Source organism: Bos indicus, chromosome 29 (genome assembly GCF_029378745.1).
Source record: "Bos indicus isolate NIAB-ARS_2022 breed Sahiwal x Tharparkar chromosome 29, NIAB-ARS_B.indTharparkar_mat_pri_1.0, whole genome shotgun sequence".
Classification (NCBI taxonomy): domain Eukaryota; kingdom Metazoa; phylum Chordata; class Mammalia; order Artiodactyla; family Bovidae; genus Bos; species Bos indicus.
In genome coordinates this window covers 24,877,350-24,898,559 of record NC_091788.1, presented here as the reverse complement: position 1 = coordinate 24,898,559, position 21,210 = coordinate 24,877,350, and the positions used below count along the sequence as shown (strand labels likewise).

Below are 21,210 nucleotides of genomic sequence, written 5' to 3'. Positions count from 1 at the left end.
AGTAAAGGTATATTATTATATAGCTTTATAGTTTGCTTTTGAAACCACAAATCAAGGTCAGAGTATTTAAAGTGTCTGTAAAGTAAAATTAATGGTATTTGTCAACTGATTTGACCTGTTGATATGCCACTTCTGTTAAGACTAGTATATAGTAGTTCTGGATAGCCATTTGGAAAGTGTTAAGGTTTTTTTTTTTTTTTTTTTAAAGAAACTGTATTTGATACCTGTATTTTAATTAAGTGAATTTATCAAAATTTCTTGAAAAGAATGAGTTTTGCTTTGTAATTATCTATAACTTTTGAATAACAATTCTAGCAAAATAGCTAGAATTAGAGTGCTTTTGCAGTGTTCAGATTTAATGTCGTGATTTCAGTTCAGAGCCTATGACATAGACCCTAACCCTATGACAGTCACTGTTGTTGGCAGTTACTCTTTTGCATCTGAAACAGTATGTTGAGTTTTTTCATGCTAAGGTTGGCTTCTAACAATTCTTGATCATAATACCCTTGTTCTTCTTAACCAAGTAATGTGTATCAGTACTCTGATTTCCCTTTAAAATTGAGCAAGAAGTAATTTAGTTATATATAACTGAAAATCTAACATCTCTTTAAAGACCACAAAAAGGTGCTTTGGAAAAAGTGCATATGAGGCATCTGCTTGACAGCAGCTTTAAGTAGTTTGTACTAAGTATTGCCTAATGTAGTCCTTACTTCTCTAAGAATCATTTTATTTTTCTTGGGAAATGCATCTTTTAAATTACCCCAAATTACACTGTAAGCAAACTAAAAGATAGACCTTACTAAAACTTCCTGTCACCTCAGTTAACTAGCTGGTAGTTCTTGACCAGGTTAGCAGAATTATCCTTCTGGATATTGATGTTTCAGGAACTTTCATTTTGAAACTTGAAACACTGTCTAGAAGTATTGTCATTCAGTCGCTCAGTCATTTCTGACTCTTTGCAACCCCACAGACTGCAGCACACCAGGCTTCCCTCCTTAACTGTGGGAGTTTGCTCAAACTCTTGCCCATTGAGTTGGTGTTGCCATCCAACCATCTTGTCGTGTGTTGTCCCCTTCTCCTCGTGCCCTCAGTCTTTCCCAGCATCAGAGTCTTTCCCAGTGAGTCTGCTCTTCGCATCAGGTGGCCAAAAGTATATGACTTTCAGCTTCATCATCAGTCCTTTCAATGAATATTCAGGACTGAGTTCCTTTAGGATGGACTGGTTTGATCTCCTTGCAGTCCAAGGGACTCTCAAGAGAAGTATTAATATGAAATTGAAATCTTAGAGCCAGTTGGTATAATAACAAAAACCTAGCTAGGTTGAGTGAATTTATGAGATTGTCACAGGTATGATGTGAGCTTTATGGAAAGGTGTGCTGGTCTTGGGCTTGTTTCCCTAAGACTCATTTTACACCCTTCTGTTTTCTGCTGTCTGATGGAGAAGGGCTAACACTGCAGGTGGCTTTTCCTCGGCTCCTGTGACAGCCAACTTCAGCTGGCTTGGGAAATCTAATGGGAGATTTATGAAAGGAGAAGCCAGGGCATTTTCTTTTTTTTGCCTCTGGTGGTGTTGCTGGCAGAAATTGTTTGTTTTGTGACTCCAATTCCTACCTGACAAACCACTCATAATTCCAGCATCCACTGTGTGACCCTGACCCTGGGCTCTTGTTGCAGTACTTTTTTATTTTGGGGGTTTGGTCAGGAATGATCTCTGCCTCTATCAGGAAGGCAGCGTCACATAAGCAATACTGAGTCACTGGAACCCAAGATGAAAAGGTGCATTCTGAGATGCTTTCACAAACGTTCTTTCAGAAACCCTTCAGAAAGGGGAAAAAAAACATATGTCCAGCATGTGATGGCTAAGAAATTTCTTTTTCTCTGCACAAAGGTGTAATTTTAGAGTTTGCATCATCTTGCTGTCAGCCTTTCCTTGTATGCATCAGTGAGGTTGGTGTCTAGTAGATTTGTTAAACACATTAGAAGGAGCATTAGACACTGTAACTTACAGCAGTTATAGAGTCATCTTTGTGGCTTGGCAATATCATTTATAATATATTCTAGATCCTCTCCTAACTTTGGTACATATACTAGAATTTCTGAGCCTGGATGCTGGAAAATTCTAATTACGTAATTAAACAAGAAGCAAGTATGCTTCCTAAAATATATCCAACATTTTTTCAGATCAGATCAGATCAGTCACTCAGTCGTGTCCGACTCTTTGCGACCCCATGAATCGCAGCATGCCAGGCCTCCCTGTCCATCACCAACTCCCGGAGTTCACTCAAACTCACGTCCATCGAGTCGGTGATGCCATCCAGCCATCTCATCCTCTGTCGTCCCCTTCTCCTCCTGCCCCCAGTCCCTCCCAGCATCAGAGTCTTTTTCCAATGAGTCACCTCTTGGCATGAGGTGGCCAAAGTACTGGAGTTTCAGCTTTAGCATCATTCCTTCCAAAGAAATCCCAGGGCTGATCTCCTTCAGAATGGACTGTTGGATCTCCTTGCAGTCCAAGGGACTCTCAAGAGTCTTCTCCAACACCACAGTTCAAAAGCATCAATTCTTCGGCGCTTAGCCTTCTTCACAGTCCAACTCTCACATCCATACATGACCACAGGAAAAACCGTAGCCTTGACTAGACAGACCTTTGTTGGCAAAGTAATGTCTCTGCTTTTGAATATGCTATCCAGGTTGGTCATAACTTTCCTTCCAAGGAGTAAGCGTCTTTTAATTTCATGGCTGCAGTCACCATCTGTAGTGATTTTGGAGCCCAGAAAAAAAAAGTCTGACACTGTTTCCACTGTTTCCCCATCTATTTCCCATGAAGTGGTGGGACCGGATGCCATGATCTTCGTTTTCTGAATGTTGAGCTTTAAGCCAACTTTTCTTTCACTTTCATCAAGAGGCTTTTGAGTTCCTCTTCACTTTCTGCCATAAGGGTGGTGTCATCTGCATATCTGAGGTGATTGATATTTCTCCGGGCAGTCTTGATTCCAGCTTGTGTTTCTTCCAGTCCAGCGTTTCTCATGATGTACTCTGCATATAAGTTAAATAAACAGGGTGACAGTGTACAGCCTTGACGAACTCCTTTTCCTATTTGGAACCAGTCTGTTGTTCCATGTCCAGTTCTAACTGTTGCTTCCTGACCTGCATACAGATTTCTCAAGAGGCAGATCAGGTGGTCTGGTATTCCCATCTCTTTCAGAATTTTCCAGTTGATTGTGATCCACACAGTCAAAAGCTTTGACATAGTCAATAAAGCAGAAATAGATGCTTTTCTGGAACTCTCTTGCTTTTTCCATGATCCAGCGGATGTTGGCAATTTGATCTCTGATTCCTCTGCCTTTTCTAAAACCAGCTTGAACATCAGGAAGTTCACAGTTCACATACAGCTGAAGCCTAGCTTGGAGAATTTTGAACATTACTAGCGTGTGAGATGAGTGCAATTGTGCGGTAGTTTGAGCATTCTTTGGCATTGCCTTTCTTTGGGATTGGAATGAAAACTGACCTTTTCCAGTCCTGTGGCCACTGCTGAGTTTTCCAAATTTGCTGGCATATTGAGTGTAGCACTTTCACAGCATCATCTTTCAGGATTTGGAATAGCTCAACTGGAATTCCATCACCTCCACTAGCTTTGTTCGTAGTGATGCTTCCTAAGGCCCACTTGACTTCACATTCCAGGATGTCTGGCTCTAGGTGAGTGATCACACCATCGTGATTATCTGGGTCGTGAAGATCTTTTTTGTACAGTTCTGTGTATTCTTGCCACCTCTTCTTAATATCTTCTGCTTCTGTTAGGTCCATACTACTTCTGTCCTTTATTGAGCCTGTCTTTGCATGAAATGTTCCCTTGGTATCTCTAATTTTCTTGAAGAGATCTCTAGTCTTTCCCATTCTGTTGTTTTTCTCTATTTCTTTGCATTGATAGCTGAAGAAGGCTTTCTTATGTCTTCTTGATATTCTTTGGAACTCTGCATTCAGATGTTTATATCTTTCCCTTTCTCCTTTGCTTTTCGCTTCTCTTCTTTTCACAGCTATTTGTAAGGCCTCCCCAGACAGCCATTTTACTTTTTTGCATTTCTTTTCCATGGGGATGGTCTTGATCCCTGTCTCCTGTACAGTGTCACGAACCTCATTCCATAGTTCATCAGGCACTCTATCTATCAGATCTAGGCCCTTAAATCTGTTTCTCACTTCCACTGCATAATCATAAGGGATTTGATTTAGGTCATACCTTAATGGTCTAGTGGTTTTCCCTACTTTCTTCAATTTAAGTCTGAATTTGGCAATAAGGAGTTCATGATCTGAGCCACAGTCAGCTCCTGGTCTTGTTTTTGTTGACTGTATAGAGCTTCTCCATCTTTGGCTGCAAAGAATATAATCAGTCTGATTTCGGTGTTGACCATCTGGTGATGTCCATGTATAGAGTCTTCTCTTGTGTTGTTGGGAAGAGGGTGTTTGTTATGACCAGTGCATTTTCCTACTTAAACCCAAGTTGTTTAAACAATGATTTTTAAAGCCATGTTTTCTTGGACCAGCATTTTAGAATTAAAATACCTTGCATAGAATCCTGTCTTTGGAAGTTTCTTTTCTTTTTTTTTTTTTTACATATAGCAGTAGGGATTCAAAAATTAGAATAATTAAAATTTAAACTATGGCATAGTGTTTTTTTTTTTTCTTTTTAAAAGTATTTTGAACCAGAAAGAACCAAAAAAAAAAAAAAATGTACCTTGAAGAATTGGACACAGATGTTTAATGAACTTGTAATCCAATATAGCAATGTAGGCATCATATATTGTAGAGATGTACATCTGTTTGCTTTGACTATGGTCCGCTAACTGTTTCATGGCTTAATTTAGATATGTTTTTTGTCTGCAGCTGTTCATGAACTTTGCTTTTATTTTGCAAGTTGTTCTCAGATAAGAATGTGTTTTTAAAACCTAAATCATTGTTGTTAGCATGTCATTTAATAAACTTGCCTCTTAGATTTAGAAATTTCCATATTTAGGCCTCTCTTTACTTTTACATTTTCATTTTTATTGAATGAAATTTCTATTTGATAAAATTGTTATCAGTTAAATAGAAAGTTTAATTTCTATAGGATATTACTATGTATGCCTATGAATATCTGTTCTCATATTTTACATTTTACTGTACCAATAGAGCCATTCTTTATGACCTCTCATTTCTGATGGCCTAATGATGCTGTTCAAAGTAAGCATCCCTGATTCTTGTCCTGTGAGCCAGTAAGCCCAGATAGACTGATTTGATGTTGTTGTTTGCCATCTAAGTTTTCAGCATGGTCTCCTTACAAATATTTACATAGATAAGATCCTGGCACTGCATAATATAATTGCCAGAGATGAATCTTGTTTGGACATGTTATTTTCTATCATCAGGACCATCAGCAAAATTATACATTAGGTGAACTTTAAGTTATATTGTCACGATCACATACTGTATACATTCAGATTGTCCTTTGTAATTTTTCTGTCTAGACTTGCTTTTCACAGAAGTGACCTAAAATTTTCTCAGCTTTCCCATCCCATTTCACCAGCACCAGTGTCTATGTAATGTGCATGCATGTGCCGCCCACACCCACAATGATGGGGTATCTTTCGTTCACATTTAATACTCTTTATTGTTGGTAAATAGCTTTTCAGGCTTTTATCACTTTAGACTTTATCACTTAGAAACATGACTTGTCATTTGGTTTATCAACACTAGAATCTGGGCCATGAAGCGTGTCATAGGTTACATTTTCAACTGTTGGAATGTTTTTGTTGTTTTTAGTTTGGTCTGGCAATGAAGCCATGCCATGTCAGCCAACTGCCATGAAGATTAGGTGGCCTTTCCTGATTTGTCTTCTTACCTTAAATGATGTAATAATAATTATGTAAGTAGTTTAGTAAGTTATATAAGCTAAATTAATCTTAGTGCTAGGGAAAGCATAAGAGATTGATTTGCAACACAAATTTTTAATCGTACAGGTACATTTTTGCCTTTCCAGTTGTTGATAAGAAATATGCTTATGACCTGAATTTAAGGATTTTTTTAGTCTTCTTTTTTCTCTTTTATGTATATTACCCTGAAAATTTTAAGCAAAATAAAATTGTCTATGTCTAGTATGTATTTTGTTTACTTAAGAGTAGATATAATCTAATGTCTAGTGGTTCAAGATAAGGAAATGTAAGATGTAACTTTCAACTCTATATTCTCTGGTTAGTTTTTTCCCTTATTTTTCTTATTTTTTTTTTGTTGTTCCATCAGAGAAAAAGTCATCTTTTTATTGCCCGACTTGTGGTATTTTTTAAAATCAGTCAATATGATAATAATTAAAAAAACAAATGCTTAATCACTTCAGTCGTGTCTGACTCTGTGCAGCCCTTTGGACTGTAACCTGCCAGGCTCCTCTGTCCATGGGATTCTCCACATAAGAATACTGGAGTAGGTTGCCATGTCTATGTGTCCTGCATTGGCAGGCATGTTCTTTACCATTGGGAAGCCAATAAATGCTTCAAAATAAAAAATAAGATACATAAAATTAATTGTAAAACATGTTCTTTTGATTACAGAGACTACTGTTGTTTTAGTATCCTTTATTTCTCTTTCTAAAATGTTATTTATATTTTTGACAAATAATTTGTCTTTTAATGGAATATACTGATGATGAGAGAAATATGTGTTAGCAGATTGACTTATTTCTTTTAATGTGTTCTACTGTCCCTGTCTGGCAACCTGCCACAATTTCTGCACGACTCATTTCAGACATCACCTCACCTGTGCAGCTTTCCCTTTTTGCCCCTTGATCACATAAAAAATCTCTTTCCCCCTTTCTTTGCAATTTAGTTTAAGCTTCTATTATATACTTTTACAGTGTATTAGAATTCATTGTTGATAAACCTTTCTCCATTCTCTAAGATTGGGAACCAGGTTTTACTTGATACGGTCAGAATTTGTCAAAGGGATCAGTATGAGTACATGATGAGAGAATATATGAGAGAACTTTTCCAGATAGAAATTCACTGGCCACAGACACAATCTTATTTATAATTTTCTCTGCATCAGAGGAAGGCACAGATGAGACAGAGTTAAGAGTATTTATTGCTCTAGAGTCAGGCCACCTGAATTCTTGGTGCTCTTTTGCTGCATCTTGGTTTGTTACCTTGGGTCTATTACTGAACCTGTCTGTGCCTCAGTTTCCTTCTCTCTAAAATGAGGACAGCAATAGTACCTACTTTATATGGATTTTGTGAGGATTAAATGAATTAATACATGGAAATTTCATAAAACATTCTGGCACATAATAAGATCTCAGTAATTAGCCACTCATTTTGAAAGTTGTACAAACTTTTAAGGACTCTTTAACTAAAGAATGGGCTACTTGAGTAGATTATTCAGTTAATAAAAGCTGGAAATGATAATATATGTGAAATCAGGAATATTAATACTTGAGGGAAGAACATACTTGGTGCTTCTCTCTTGGCTTTTGAGCCCTTTGTAAAAGCAGAAGACCCTCTATTTCAATGGCTAGTGTTTACTAGTTGACTCTGCCTATAATGAATGCAAAGAAATACAAACATCAGCTGATGAATAATGTATTATATGTCTATTTCAAGAGTAATTCTGAGTTTGCTGCTCTGTAAATAAATTAGAGACAGTACTAATATTACATAATGATTTCAGGTAAAGTATAAAATACACATTCAATAGGCTTTTTTTTTTAGTATTTTAAATATTAACAGAGAAATAGTTACAGTACTTGAATGCTGAATCGAAAATTGTGGTTTGTAAGTATTTTTTTTCTTTATTCTGAATTAAGAATAAAATGAAAACAGTAAAAATATAATTAAGAATAGGCCTCTTATGTTCAATTATTTGTTTTATAATCTTTATATATGTTCTTACTTGCATTCTTAATCACTCCCCAGCCTCTCCTTTATTTAATCTTAATATTTGTTTAAAGTTTAGATCACACTCTGCAGCCATTTTATTTCTTACTCTAGAGAGGAGGCTGTTTTGTAATCTTGAAAGCTATTGGAGAAATTTAACACTTTGGGGCTTGAGACCAAATGTCAGTGAAAATATTTAGTCCCTTAAGCAAAGTGTTTATATTGAAACACTTACGTATTGTGGATAAAGGTTTTGCTTTTGAAATATATTTTAGATGTTTTATGTCTCTTTCATCAAAGTTCTGAAAGTTGCATTTACCAAGAGATTCTGTGCTCGTATATGATATATGATTGATTTGATTGGTTTATTTGTTTTTGGCTCTCCGTAATTCCCTGTGCCATGTTGGATTCTAGTTGTGCTTAAGTCCTGTATGCATTACTTTAAAAAAAAATGTTTGCTCAATAAGTTGTAAATTATTCTAATTATGAAGGTAAAGGGCATAAGTTACTCAGAAGTATGAATCAACTGTCCTTACAAAAATTTTTCAGTATATTAGCCAGAGAACAGGAAGTTTTTGTTAATTTTGATTTCAAACTCTAACATTGTATAGCAATTTAAAACATTTTTTTTCCAATAATACTGTTTACCTCTGCCAGAGAATGAAAGTAAGCTCCTAAAATTTAACAGTTTGGATTTGCAAGCAGATGGGTGTTCATTACAAGTTCTGTTTCATGTAACTGAGTTGGCTCAGTCATAATTATTATAATAATTAGTATGAAGTGGTTCTACTAAAGAATTATCCTGGGACAGATATTTGATTCATATGCCATGAGTAATCATATAAATTGCACCAGTTTATAATAAATACTCTTGATCCAGTGCTTCACAACATGGCTTTAGAAAACCCCTAATCATGTGTTTGAGAAATGATAAATTATATCTGTATGAAGCTTCAAGGGGGGCATCGTTATTATTTTTATGGAGTGAAATACAAAATTCTCACAGATTCTTAAGATAAAACACCTGCCTTCCATACTTTTTTGAGCCCTTGCAGAGCTGATTTTAGTTAAGTATTCCCTAATTCCTTGGAATTTCAATTCATTCCCTTGAGCTATTCTTAGTACTTCAAGGGACAAGTTAAAGAAGCCATGATTTTCATTACCTTAGAAGGTGGGTCATAGAGGATCTTTCTGTGATTTATGTCCAAGAGTGTTCTGCTTATGTTTCTCTCAAATAGTTTTATAGTTTCTGGTCTTACATTTAGGTCTTTAATCCATTTTGAGTTTATCTTTGTGTATGGTGTTAGGAAATGTTCTAATTTCATTCTTTTACACATAGTTGTCCAGTTTTCCCAGCAGTACTTATTGAAGAGACTATGTTTTCTCCATTGTCTTAATATATTCTTACCTCCTTTGTCAAAGACAGGGTGCCCCTAGGTATGTGAATTTATCTCTGGGCTTTCTATTGTGTTCCATTGGTCTGTATTTTGTTTTGTGCCAGTATTGTACTCTCCTGATGACTGTAACTTTGTAGTATAGTCTGAAGTCACGAAAACCAACTTGATTCTTCTTTCTCAAGATTGCTCTCGATATTTGTGGTCTTTTGCATTTCCATACAAATTGTGAAATTTTCTTTCTAGTTCTGTGAAAAAATTCCATTGTAATTTGATAGGGATTGCATTGAATCTGTAGATTGGTTTGGGTTGTAGTCATTTTCACGATATTGATTCTTCCAATCCAAGAACATCGTATGTCTGTCCACTTGTTCATTCGTGTCTTATAGTTTTCTGTATACAGCTCTTTTGTCTCCATAGATAGGTTTATTCCTCAGTTCAGTTCAGTCACTCAGTCGTGTCCGACTCTTTGCGACCCTATGGACTGCAGTACTCCAGGCTTCCCTGTCCATTACCAGTTCCCGGAGCATACTCAAACTCATGTCCATTGAGTTGGTGATGCCATCCAACCATCTCATTCTCTGTCGTCCCCTTCTTCCACTTTCAGTCTTTCCAGCGTCAGGTCTTTTCCAAGGAGTCAGTTCTTTGCATCAGGTAGCCAAAGTATTGGAGTTTCAGCTTCAGCATCAGTCTTTCAGGTGAATATTCAGGACTCATTTCCTTTAGGATTGACTGGTTGGATCTCCTTGCAGTCCAAGGGACTCTCAAGAGTCTTCAACACCACAGTTCAGAAGCATCAGTTGTTTGGCGCTCAGCTTTATAGTCCAACTCTTCTCCTAGGTATCTTTTTTTGGTTGTTGCAGTGGTGAGTGAGTTGATTTCCTTAATTTTTCTCTTTCTGATTTTTCACTCTTAGTGTCTAGGAATGCAAAGGATATTTGTGTACTGATTTTGTATCCTGGGACTTCACTATATTCACTTATTAGCTCTAGTAATTTTCTGGTAGTATCTTTAGGGTTTTCTCTGTATAGTATCATGCCATCTGCAAACAGAGTTTTACCTCTTAAAAAAAATTGCAGCCAAGGAAGGCAAAAAACAAGATAAAAAGGCAGCCCTCAGAATGGGAGGATGTAATTGCAAATGAAGCAGTTGACAGAGGATTAATCTCCAAAATATATAAGCAGCTCATATAGCTTAGCATCAGAAAAACAAACAACCCAATCAAAAAATGGGCAGAAGACCTCAACAGACATTTCTCTGAAGAAGACATACAGATGGCTAGTAGACACATGAAAAGATGCTCAAGATTGCTCATTATTAGATAAATGGAAATCAAAACTACAGCAGTTTTAAATGAACTTATAGTTCATTTCAGCATTTTCTTCTATAAAATTTCTGTTGATTTCTTTTGCTTATCATTCTGTTTGTGACTTTTGTCTTATTATTTTCTGAAAGAGTGTCTTATCTGTTATAATTATCAAACTGTTACTTGGCCTACTCTCATATCTTTTGCTTCTCTTTGTTTTGAGGCACATAATAGAATGTTTCTTCTGTATCCTTTGAAGTTAGGTATGGCCCTGTGATTTCCCTGATCCCTGAGTGATTATAATAAGCAATGTTTCTTGTCAATCTGTCATATCAGAAAGAAGTCTGTTTTGGTTTTAGTTGGTTATTTGGGTGTTTGTTAGTGCAGAGTAACCTAGCTTGTCTTAACAGATACATTATTCTCTATTTGTTGGCAGTGTGTGGCTTGTCATTTCTCTCTTTTGGTGTAATTTGATGAATAGACATTCTTAACTTTGTGTATCAAATTTATCAAACTTCTTTATGGTTTGAGTTTTTTGTATCTTGTTTAATAAATCTTTCTAAAATTACCATTGTATATTTATTAGACTTCTTCACTTTCCATGCCTCTTCACCTCTTTCATATTTTCTAATGTTTTGGTTTTCTGAATTGCACTCTGGATAATTTTTCAGTCCACCTGTTTTTTTCTGAAGTTATTTTTCACCATCTGTTAAACTCATCCATTTTTTATAGCCTCTTCTCTAGATATTTTTTTTAATTGAAGGATAGTTTGATTTACAATATTGTGCTATTTAAAATATGTGTGTTATTTACAATATTGTATTACTTTCAGCATGGTGATTCATGATTTTTGCAGATTATATTCCATTACAGGTTACTATAAGATAATGGGTATAATTCATCTGTTATATAGTATTTCCTTGTTGCTTATATGTATCTGGTGGCTCATACGGTAGAGAATTTGCCTGCCAATGCAGGAGACCTGAGTTCGATCCCTGGTTCAGGAAGATCCCCTGGAGAAGGAAGTGGCTACCCACTCCAGTATTCTTGCCTGGAGAACTCCATGGACAGAGGAGCCTGGCAGGCTACAGTTCATGGGGTCACAAATAGTCGGACTGGACTGAGTGACTAACACTTCACAATTTGTACCTGTTAGTCTGTACCCCTAATTTGTCCCTTCTCCTTTTTCTCTCGCCTTTGGTGATTACAAGTTTGTGAGTCTATTTCTGTTGTACATGTACATTCATTTGTGCTATTTTTTAGGTTCCACAGATAGATGATATTATATAGTATTTCTTTCTCTGACATTTCACTAAGCATAAAATTCTTTAGGTCTGTTCACATTGCTGCAAATGGCAGTGTTTCGTTATTTTTTATGGCTGAGTAATAGTCGTGTGTGTGTGTGTTTCACATCTTCCTAGGCCAGTCATCTAGTGCTGGGCACTTGAGTTGCTTCTATGTCTTATTGTTGTTGAGTCTCTAAGTCATGTCTGATATTTGCAACCCCATGGACTGCAGCACTCCAGGCTTCCCTGTCCTTCACTATCTATGTCTGAAGTATTACAGATGGTGCTGCTGTGAACGTTGGAGTACATGTATCCTGTTCAGTTAGTGTTTCTGTTTTTTCCGGATAGACACCCAGGAGTGGAATTGCTGGATCTTATGGTAGTTCTGTTTGTAATTTAAGGAGCCTGCAGTCTGTTTTGTATAATGGCTGCACCAATGTACGTTCCCAGCAACAGTGTAGAAGGGTTCCCTTTTCTTCACATCCTCTTCAGCATTTTTTATTTGTAGACTTTTTGATGATAGCCATTGTAACAGATGTGAGTGATATTTATTTCATTGTGATTTTGATTTGCATTTCTCTAATAATTAGCAGTATTGATCATCTTTTCATGTGCTTGTTAGCCATCTGTATGTCTTATTTGGAAAAATATCTATTCAGATCTTCTGCCCATTTTTTAATTGGATTTGTTTGTTTTAATTCTTCAGTTCTTTTAAAATTGAATCATACAAACTAGTCATGGATTTAGTTCTCAGAAGTCACCACTTGCCCATCACGACATTTCTCTCTGTTCCATGTGGCTTTAGTGGGGTTGTCATGGTGGAACACTCTCCCCTTCCTTCCCTCCCTTTTTCTGTTCTCAGGATCTTAGTTGGAATTCAGAACAGGAAAAAAAGTTCCCTATCAGTGTTTGACTTAAAGAGTTTAAAATTCATTGAAAATGATCTCTTAGATTCATTATTTCATTAGAAGTTACAAAATTGTGGTATTCTATCATTTTTTCTTTATTTGTTACTAAGTACTTTCATCAAGTACTTGGTTATGAACTATAGCTTATAGTTGAAAGGGTGATAAATGCTGGATATTTTCTACCTAACATTTTTAGAATAATGAATTATTCTGCAGCATTTTCTAAAGAGATTTTTGGAGGGTTTTTTTTTGTTTTTGTTTTTGTTTGCAGTGTCATTATGAACTCATATTTGGTGTGTTTTGAACCATTGTAATTATTATTTTGATTTTTGAATTGGCCCATGTTTAGCTAATGATAAGCATTTGAATTAACCTCTTAGATCCCTTTAACAATTTCTAGTTATCCTCGGTATAATGATGAGAAGAAAAAAATGTATGTTTAAATTTCAGATTATACTTTCTGATAGTATAAAACTCTTTACAGTCACTTTATACTGCCTAAACTTGGAAGGAACCAAAGAATCCTGATTCTTTCATTGGGAAACAGTATTTAGAGATCACAGTCTGGGTTCGTTGTATGTTATTCTTAGTAGACAGATATAGCTATTTTTTTTTAATATTAAAAAATCCATGAGTTTACACTGATATTTCCAATTTAAGATTATGGAATTTTTAATTCTTTAATTTTATACTGTATCTCTTTGTAGAAAAATCTTGATTCTTAGAATAATAATTGCTTATTTGTTCTATCATATATCTATATAATAGTTTCAAAAATTTTACATGAATTTTACTAGTAACAGAATTTGTAAATGAAGTTTTATAACTTCATTTATGATTTCCTTATATTTTCTTTTGTCCTAGAATATATATCTCATGAGAAATATATAGTCTAAATACTGTGTTTTAAAGTTACTTGAGGGGGACTTTCCAGGTGACGCAGTGGTAAAGAATCTGCCTGCCAGTGCAGGAGATGCAAGAGACATGGGTTCAATCCCTGGAGTAGAAAATGGCAACCTGCTCTAGTATTCTTGCCTGGAAATTTCATGTACAGAGGAGCCTGGCGGGGTATAATCCGTGGAGTCACAAAGAGTCAGGCAAAACTGAGCATACACACACAAAGTTATTTGAAGTAATTAGTTTCCTTTGGTTATGTAACCAACCTGACGTACCTTCAGATGTATTAGTTTTCTTTTTCTTCAGTTTGGAAGAATTGCTTCTTTTTTTTCTTTTTAGTTTAAATTTATGTTTTAATTACAAAAAAGTTTAGTGATTCCATTCTTCTGCCCATTAGTTAATAGATAAATTTTTGTTTCCTTTTTAGCTTTTGGCTTATTTTTGAAATATTAGATATGTATATATTTACATTTTTACCCTTGTGTTATGCAGAGTTAACACACTCTATGTATTGTTCTATGCTTTGTGCTTTTTAATTTAAAATTATATCTTGACCATCATTCTATATCATTATAGAGAAATACTCCTCATTCTTTTCTATGGCTGGATAATATTCCATTGTCTAGATAAATGTAATGTAAATAACTAACATTCATGAAAATGTCTATCATTCTTTTGCTATTACAAATAATAATGTATTGCATATTCTTATACATTATTCATTTTATTTCATGTTCCCGGAGGTGGGATTGATGGGTCAAAGACTTAATGCATATGCAGTATTAACAATTTTTACCAAATTCTTCTTAGCACTTATCTTACCATTCTGCTTTCTTGCCAACAGTAGTATGAGAATTCCTGTTTTTTCAGTCATACCAACAAAGTATGTTGCAGAATTACTTTTAAATGATTGAAGTTTTTCTTGCCACCTGGACATTGTAAATTAGTGTGGTGAATTAACAAGAGGACTAGCTTAAGTTAATTATTGGAAATGGTGTTGGGGTGGGGAGGAGATACATGTTTGACCACGGTTCTCAACTGGGTTGGCAGGGAGGGGGCAAGGTGGCAGCAGATGATATTTTAAGTTTATATTTACTCTGCAGATATATTTGGTTGTCTCTGTTTTGTTATTTAGGGTCATTTCCTCTTCTCTTCCTCACTTTGGCTGGATGATAGGTTTTATCTCCTGTTTCCCAGTTTATTCAGTTTATAATAGCTTTAGCAAATGACTCTCAGGGTGACAACCAGCTTACTGATGCATCTAACTAGATGGTCTGTTTTCTTTCTTCTGGTATTGTTGAACTCAGAGGATCAGTAGCTCCTAAAATGCATTTTTGCAGGAAACAGAGTGTGATCTTGTTCTTCAAGCCTTGAATCATACTGTTAATAGAGTTCATCTTTCCTGTAGTCTCAAATATCTATAACTTATGAATATTGTATGACTACCCTGTTATATAAATGTAACTTAATATGTCAATAATTCTCTTTAATAAAAGTGCTAGCAAGTAATTATTTTTATAAGTAGAATATCCAGTTAAAATTCACAATTTTCTTCAATCACTGTGGGGATTGGGAATATTGTTTCAGAAATACACATATATCTTTCTCCAAAGAAGACATACAAGTGGCCAGCAGGCACATGAAAAAATGCTCAGTATCATTAATTATTAGAGAAATGAAAATCATAACCACAATGAAGTACACCTCACACAGATCAGAATGGCCATTATCAAAAAGTTTACAAATAAAAATACTGGAGAAGGTATGGAGAAAAAGGAACTCTACTACACTGTTGGTGGGAATGAAATTGGTGCAGCTTCTATGGAGAATAGTATGCAAATTCCTTAGGAAACTAAAAATAGGGTTACCATACGATCCAGCTATTCCACTCTTGGGCTAATAAATCTGGAGAAAATTCTAATTTGAAAAGATACGTGTACCCCAGTGTTTATAGCAGCACTATTTATAATAGCCAAGTCATGGAAGCAACCTAAATGTCCATTGACAGATAAATGGAAAAAGAAAAAACTGTGTGTGTGTGTGTATACACACAATGGGATATTAGCCATAAAAAAGAAAGAAATAATAATGCTATTTGTAGCAGTATGGATGAACCTAGAGATTATCATAGTAACTGAAGTAAGTCAGATAAAGACAGCTAATCATGATATTATATGTGCAGTCTAAAAGAAATGGGGCAAGTGAACTTACTTACAAAACAGCAGTGACTCATAGAAAACAAACTTATGGTTACCAGAGAGGAAAGGGGGAATGTGATAAATAGGGAGTTTTGGACTGACATATACACACTACTGTATATACGATAGATACACCACAGGGGCCTCCTGTATAACGCAAGGTGTGTGCATGCACACGCCCAGTCACGTCAGACTCTTGGCAGCCCTATAGACTGTAGCCTGCCAGGCTCCTCTGCCATGGGATTTTCCAGGCAAGAATCCTGGAATGGGTTCATTTTCTCCTCCAGTGGTCTTTCTGACCCAGAGATTGAACCTGCATCTCCAGCGTTGACAGGAGTATTCTTTACCACTGAGCTACCTCGGAAGCCCATAACACAAGGAACTATATTCAGTATCTTGTAATAATCTGTAATGGAAAAGAATATGAAAAAGAATTTGGGATTAGATTTTATAGGCTTGTTTAGTTTTTGGAATAATCTTTTATTTTTATCTTTAAATCCATATTATTGCCTGTTTGTCACTAGACTTTCTACAGACTAGCTTTTTGTTTTATTTTTGCTTTCCCCTAGCCTCACTTTTTTAACTAGTTAGTTCTGCCTAAGAGTGTATCAGTAATTGAGTTATTTGAACTGAAAAAAAAAATGAGTCAGGAGAAGCACCTTATTCTGAAGGTATCACATGAACAGGCATTTTAAAATAAGGTTCCTATTTCAGTGAATAATGTTAATGGCTCTTTTAGTTCCAGATTTGATCCAGTGTGTTCCTTTAGTAGTAATTAATTTTTGAAGTGTAAATGCAAATTTTAATTTTAAAAAATGAATGTCAATTTGGGAAGAAGAGTGCTCCATGAGCATCATGGGAGAAAGTATGGAGTATAATTCTCTTCCAGATGGCACCCCTACAGGTGAGGCAGCAGCCTGTGAAATTACAGTCTGAATCACACTGCAGACAAGCAGGGCATTTGGAGCAAAGCCTTCTGATATCAGTAATAAATGACTTGGTTCAGAACCAAGGACAATTCCCAGGAAATTAAAGCCCATTCTGTCACGTAGGGAGCCTATAGTAAAATGAAGTTTAGCAAAGTGGAAAGTTGCGAGAAAGGACAATAATTGCAAGCAGTCCATATATGAATCTTTTCATCTGCTAATATACTTAACTAGACATTTTAATTTATCTCACAGTTAAGTTTTGTTTCTACATATATTTATGGATTTTCTAAAGTAATATTTTTCACAGTGAATGCTGGCTAACAGCCACTTGCCAACTAAGCTTTCACTCTGAAATATTATCAATCAGGTACCTGTTGTAAATCTAATCTTGTTTAATATGTGCTGGGTATTTTTTATTTCAGAACACTTGAGTCCTTAATTACAAATGTAGTATAATATAATACAAATGTGTGTGATAAGTCATGTCTGACTCTTTGCAATTCCATGGACTGTAGCCACTGAGCTTCTATGTCCATGGGATTTTCCAGGCAAGAATACTGGACACTGCTGCCATTTCCTCCTCCAGGGGATCTTCCTGACCCAGGGATCAAACCTGCATCTTCTGTATTGGCAGGGGGATTCTTTACCACTGAGCCACCTGGGAAGTCCCATAATATAATATGAATACCAAGTCTTACTTTTACTCAGGTAAATCAGCAAGAAGCAACAGAGAATAGTTACTCAGAACTTGGCCTCTATAGTCAGATAGACAAGGATTCAAATTCTGACTCATTCAACTGTTTCTTTAACTGTGAGCTGTTTTTTTTTAAGTCTTATGATTTTTAGGTTATTTAACATTTCTAAGCCTTAGTTTCCTTGTCAGCTGAATGAAAATAATAACATGTGCTTTAGGGATGAATTAAATAAGATATTCCATAAAGGACACTTAATATTACTGTGATGATATTTACCACTATTAACATTTGAAAATTAATTTTAGAAAGCAAAACAGCATTTAAAAATAACCAGTTTTCGTTCAAGTGCCATGATGGAGTACAAAGCAGAATAAAGAGATGGAGTTTGGTGGGGAAAGAAGATATTTAATATGGAGAATCAAGAAAATCCTTTTTGAGGAGGTAGTAGTTGAACAGATATCCAGATACTAAGTGAAATAAATGACTAGTAAAATTGTCAGTCTTCATCAAGTATTAAATAATGTGGCTTGAGTTTCCCCTGGTGGTCCAGTGGTTAGAGGGGCTTCCCAGGTGGCTCAGTGGTAAAGAATCTGCCTGCCAGTGCAGGAGACACAGGTTCAGTCTCTGGGTCAGGCAGATTCCCCTGGAGGAGGAAGTGGCAACCCAGTCCAGTATTCTTGCCAGGATAATCTCATGTCTTGAGGAGCCTTGTGGACTAAACAGTCCATGGGTTTGCAAAGAGCCAGACCCAACTGAGCACGCACGTATGCCAGTGGTTAGGACTCAGCATTTTCACTGCCAGGGCCTAAGTTTGATCCCTGATAGGGGAACTAAGAGCCCACTAGCTGCAAAATTAGACCATAATAATAATAATGTGGCATATTTAGTAGATAGGCTAAATATGAATATGTGTAATCCGTTGTTGTTTTGAAGAAATGCTGTTCTACTGATTTGCTAGTTCATAAAGTTTAGAAAAGTACTCTGACAGAATAGAACCCTTGTCATATACTTACACTAGAAATATCTTACTTGTTGTTCAGTTGCCAAGTCGTATCCGATTCTTTGTGACCCCATGGACTGCAGCAAGCCAGGCTTCCCTGTCCCTCATCATCTCCTGGAGTTTGCCCAAGTTCATGTCCATTCAAATATCTTGCTACAGAAATGAAGAAAGGTATTATCAGAAATAGATATAGGGTCTATTGGTGGTTCAGTGGTGAGGAGTTCGCCTGCCAGTGCTGGAGAGAGGTTTGATCCCTGTTTTGGGAAGATCCCACATGCCACAGAGCAATTAGGCCCATTTGCCACAACTGTTGAGCCTGTGCTCTAGAGCCCAGGATCCAAAACTACTGAAGCCCCCCACCCCCCCTGCCCCTGAGCCCGTGCTCTGTAACAGAGCCACCACAGTGAGACCGTGCACCACAGCTGGAGAGTGGACCCTGTTTGCTGTAACTAGGGAAAAGTGCAGCAGTGAACATCTAGCACAACCAAAATAAAATTATTTTTAAAAAGTTAAAGAAATAGATTTAAAGTATTGTTTTTAATTATACACCAATGAAGAGAGAAAAAGGAGGGGGGGGGGAGGAATGGGGAAAGAAGAAAACCTTTTGCTTTTACCGTTGTAGCCCAGTTCCATCCCATAGTAGTAGACCCCATATGACTTCTGCCAAAATACAGTCGTGTGATACAGTCTTTAGTAGGTTTTATGTGTTAACTCGGTGCCAGGCACTGTGCTAAATCCTTTACATGTATCAACAAAAACATTTGATTATTTGCTTTCAGAAATTCTCCTACCTAATAATGGTGGCTCACTCTAAAAATTTTGACATAAAGGCATGGCATCTAGGAAAGGATGTTCAAGCTTCGAGGGATGATTATCCTTCTTTTGTTTGCTTGCCCTCTATCTCAGGTTGAGTTTGGTTAGCAGCATTTGGAATTGAATCTTAAAGCCAGTGTTTATGATGGGATTTGAAGATTGTCCAGAGTTATTTTTCCAGCTACATATCCTAAAATAAGTCACTTAACCTCGCTGGTGCTGATTTCTCTGATGTGAAAATTATGTTGTTTAAATAGTTAGAACCTCAGAAGCTCTCTCTAATATTGTTTGATCAGGATTCTGGGTAATCATCATGGGTTATGTGGAAAAGGGCTTATTGATATTTTTTATTTTGAATAGAAGTAGACATATAGGAAATTCTTTTAAGTATAAATACCAAACTTCAGAGGATTAAGAAAAGTCGACATTTTTAACCCAGGGGAAAAAAATCTCTCTGAGAACCTTGAAGTTGGAATTGGCACTAATTTGGCCAACCTGATCAGATTATTTTGATTGGGTTTAAAATTTTGTTTATGAATTTTAAAGAAATTTCAAGGATTTTAAAAAGAGTCTTTTTATTTTTTGTATGCACACACATATACATAGTCTTGGATAGTCTGGGAAAAAGTGACTCCTGGGGAAAAAAAGAAAAGGAATTTTAGTTCTGACTCAAGGATTTGAATAAAGGACCATTCACTAAGTAAATACTATATGATTCTGAAGAATCTGGTAAACCTTCCTTCTAATGTATTAAACATAATTTCAAAAAATCTCCGTAGCCTTTACAAATATAATTTTAAGTACTTATTTAGTTAAACTGATAAGATTTACTGCTGTAAACCCTTTTACATTTATTAACATATTTAGATCTCTCAACAGAACTATGATACAGAATACCGTTGTTATTGTCGCTTTTGTTATCATGCATGTATACATGCATACTCAGTTGTGTCCAACTCCTTGAGACCCCACAGGCTGTAGCCTGGCAGGCTCCTCTGTCCATGGGATTTCCCAGGCAAGAATACTGGAGTGGGTTGCCATTTCCTCTCCAGGGGGTCTTCTGGACCCAGGGATTGAACCTGGGTCTCCTCCATTGCAGGCAGGTCTTTACTGTCTGAGCCACTAGGGAAGTCCAAATCCTTAATTTTCCTAAGTAAACACATTAATAAAAGACTTTTGTTGCTAAGTCTGTGTTTTGTAGGCAGTTATTTTCTTATCAATAAATTAGTGAGTTGGGGGGAAATGGTAAATGCCAGTGTAGAGTTGCTAGCAACAATTTAATTAGGTTCCGTTATAAGTGATTCAAACATGAGAGCTGTATTTTCTGTAAATTTAAATTTGTTGTTAATCTCTTGGGAAAATTACGCATTGTGGTTTTACAGGTTTTTCTGGTTGTATAGAAACTTTTGAAATGGCAACCCACTCCAGTGTTCTTGCCTGGAGAATCCCAGGGATGGGGGAGCCTGGTGGGCTGCCATCTATGGGGTCACATAGAATCGGACACGACTGAAGCGACTTAGCAGCAGCAGCAGCAGAAACCTTTGAAACATTGTTCATTGTGTTGTATATTGATTTTATTAGACACTTAATTTGTGCACAGAGCAAATGAATGAAAACAGTTTTGTTTCACAATGCTGAGTGAGGGTAACACTCATATTCATTCACCTTTAGCAATAATAGTGTTTACTGTGTGCTAATAAGCACTGTACTGAAGACTTAACTTTCCCTACTGTTCAGGGCTATTGGGAGATAGGCCCCAGAAGAAGACTAATAGAAACTGGCTTTGATCTCTCACTTATAATTACTTTATCATTTCTATAATAAACTGTGTAGCATACTACTAGAATGTGCTGTGTATGTGACACCGATACAGTAAGCCCCCTACATACGAACCT

At 36.2% G+C, this 21,210-nt stretch overlaps 1 protein-coding gene across 1 annotated transcript in view; it reads left to right on the top strand.

Moving 5' to 3' along the window:
• Window positions 1-21,210, top strand: part of PRMT3 (protein arginine methyltransferase 3) — a 126,504-nt gene that overhangs the window by 39,728 nt on the left and 65,566 nt on the right. The gene's annotated exons all lie outside the window — the stretch shown is intronic.